The 3,263-nt window shown below is 43.9% G+C and overlaps 1 pseudogene; it reads right to left on the bottom strand.

Annotated features, from left to right (window-relative positions):
* Positions 1-241: 241 nt before the first annotated feature.
* On the bottom strand, positions 242-2,136 carry LOC103001878 (nuclear receptor coactivator 4-like; annotated as a pseudogene).
* Positions 2,137-3,263: the final 1,127 nt, after the last annotated feature.

The following is a 3,263-nucleotide window of genomic DNA, read 5'->3' on the forward strand; positions in this document are numbered from 1 at the left end:
GGGGTGAATTAATGCTGCTATAAGAAGAAACTGAATCACCTCAGCATCAACAAACAGACTTTTTCTTTTACACAGTAACACATAATTTGATGACATTATTTCTCTTCATTAGTTCAAAATTAGGCAGGAAAGGAACTACATCAGACCCAGAAACACAATGATTTGGCAAGCCACAGTCACTCAACTCATGGATTTGTGATAATCTGCAGAAAATTTGCTTGACTCTAGTACTCCATTTTTTTCACATCTGTAAAGGAGTTCGATACAACCTTTTTTTAAAAATCAACTTTAAACTGCAAACAGGCAAAGAGATCACGAACTGCTGGGGGGGCTGTAAAGGTCTGGGGGAAAGTTGTGTTCCTCCTGTAGGGGCCAATTAAGTAATACTTCCTTGGCCTTCTTTCGAAGTAGCCACTTGTTTTCTCCTGAAGATAACTGGCTAAAATTTCCTCTCTTCTTTCCTGGCAAGACCCAGTCAGCTGTGTTAAAGCGAAACCAGGAAGTGGCCGAGAGGCTTGTAAGCTTTTGTTTGCAAGCTCTGTCCTTGGTAAGAGGCACTTCCTTGGAACATCCCTCTTTGCATGAGGGAGTAATGAGCCACTCTGACAAGGGACTGTTGTTTATGATTTAGAAGGAATCAGCAATTCTAGAAGAAGCCATTGCCTTTGGTGCCTTAGCTTGTTCTGTTGCCTCTTTTCTGAATGGACAGGGCCACATATTCAGGGACTCTTTATGTTTCCCAGGTTCAGGTTTTGGTTCCACAGGCATACCATTTTCATCCTTTCCTTCTTTCTTCAGAAGCCATTTACACAGAGCTTCCTTCTCACAAGTTTCATCACACATGCACTCTGCAAAGCTTATACAGGGCTCATTGGCTTTGCAGACCTCCTCTACTTTATATGGGTCTTGATGGTTCTGAACAAGCCAATCCTCAGTAATCACACTGGGAGCGGACATGGGTTTCTTGGACTTCAAGTGGTTATTCAGGCACTTCAGACTGACCAGATTTTCAGTCTCCACACCTTTGGGCAATTGGTACAGGAATCAAGCTTGACAAGCCAATCATACACACTGTAGGACTCCTGGGAACACCTGGAACAAGAGCTTAAACTTCTCACTGGTTTCACATCTGCCATTCCCAGACTTCTCAAGCTTATGGGATTCCTGGGGAGTCACCAGCCAATCAGAAAGGTCCATCTCATCTTGATCAAGAAGCCCTAGATCTCCAACCTTTTCAATTTCAATGGAGTAAGAACTGGTAGTAGAATAGCTGTTACACTTTTAGCAACTTGGTTTTTCAGAAACTTCTTGTTGCCGACTCTTGTGGAGCCAGTTTTCCAAGCCCTTTAGGTTGCCCCAGACATTATTGAAGAAATTGCAGGCTCTGGCAGAAGTCTGACTATTCTCCAAGGTCTGCTTTTTGGGTGATCCAGTCCTGGAGATTGGTGCTGGGTATGTAAGGAGCCTGGTGACCATTGGCAGGTTTGCTACCAAGGAGCCATTCGCTGAGAATGACAGCTGTGGTGCTGGATACTGACTTCTGCTCTGACAATGGTATATAGCCTCTTTTCTCCAGGAAAGACCCAATATTTGATGAACTAGCATGAGCCATAAAGTGCTCAGGAATTTCAATGGTCTTGAGAGACCCAAATATGGTGATGGCCTGGCGCAGGGCAGTTATGTTGGCTTCAAAGAGTAGGACAGTGGAATCTTTAGGTTTGAGACTCAAACTGCCCAGTCTGTCCAGGCACACGGAGACTTGATTGCGATCTAGCAATCTTTGTTTTGGGTGCAATCCAGTTGATGAATAAGACAACTGAACTGGCCCAGTAGCCAGTTAAGCTGCTGGGTCTGCTGCTGAAGTGCCTTCTCTTTAAGCTGATAGATGAGATCTATCTGTTCATATACCCACACCTCACAGCTTTGAAGGCATTCCAGGTGACGACTTATGCAGCTGTGAATCTGGACTTTGACCTCTCACAAGTTATCTTTAATTTGCTGTTCAACCCAGAGAACTCCACCAATAGCAAGCTCCAAGTCCCTCTGTGTATCACAACACCTCAAAAGTGGTTCTCTATTACTGGAGCCACCTCTCTGGACCTGTGAGGTACTCATTCTTCTCCCTGTTCCATCTAACGCCAAGTAAGGCATTTCTAGTTCAAAAGCAACAGTGACTCATGCAACTTTCCAGGTTTCCCAACACTTCCTAGAAGCACAGTCACCCTAAGAAACCTGGGTCCCATCCTCCCTGGAAGCCACAGCCTACCATTCACTCTCCACTTCAGAGCAGGCAAGGGCACCACTCAGTACACATGCACACGGCTCTGGCTGCAGGGCCCATTCTTGGCCCAGCAAGGCAAGCCCACCCCGCGGGCTCCTGCTGTGGTGCTGGGCTGCCGGAGGTAATTCGCAGGCCAGGTCCCTGCCATGCCAGCTTCCTGGCAAGCAGGAGGTCGCTTTATCCAGGACTCGGGTAAGGAAGGTCCCTGAGCCTGCAGGCTGTGCCCCGCCCCTCCCATGCATCTGGCAGTGGCCCATGGGCAGAATTAGGATACTTTTATATTTCCCTTTTGATTTCTTCTCTGACCCATTGGTTCTTCAGAAGTGTCATTTAGTCTTCACATATGTGTAGATTTTCCACATTTCCTCCTGTTGATTTCTAGTTTTATATCATTGTGGTCAGAAAGGACTGTTGGTATGAGTTCCTTCTTCTTAAATTTGCTAAGACTTGTTTTGTATCCTATCACATGACCTATCCTGGAAAGTGTTCCATGTGCACTTGAGAAGAGTGTGTATTTTGATGCTGTTTTATGGAATAGTCTACATAGGTCTAAGTCCATTTTGTCTAAATTTATGGTTCAATTCCAACATTTCTTTGTAGATTTTCTGAGTGGAGGATCTATCAGTTGTTGATACTGGGTTATGACGTCCCCTAGTACTATTGTATTGCTGTCTATTTCTCCCTTTAGACCTGTTAGTGTTTGTTTAACATAATTAGGTGTTCTGATGTTGGGTGCATATATATTTATGATTGTTATGTCATCTTGATATATTGTCCCTTTATCATTATATAATTACCTTGTCTATTGTTACCATTTTTGTCTTAAAGTCCATTTTGTTTGATATGAGTATCTGCATTTTCTTTTTGTTTACACTTCCATGGAATATATCCTTTTATTACAGTAAGTCCCCTATGTATGAACCTTCAAGTTGTGAACTTTCAAAGATGCATACATGCCTTTGCATGTCAAATCACGTAAGTT

Source organism: Balaenoptera acutorostrata, chromosome X (genome assembly GCF_949987535.1).
Source record: "Balaenoptera acutorostrata chromosome X, mBalAcu1.1, whole genome shotgun sequence".
Taxonomy (NCBI): domain Eukaryota; kingdom Metazoa; phylum Chordata; class Mammalia; order Artiodactyla; family Balaenopteridae; genus Balaenoptera; species Balaenoptera acutorostrata.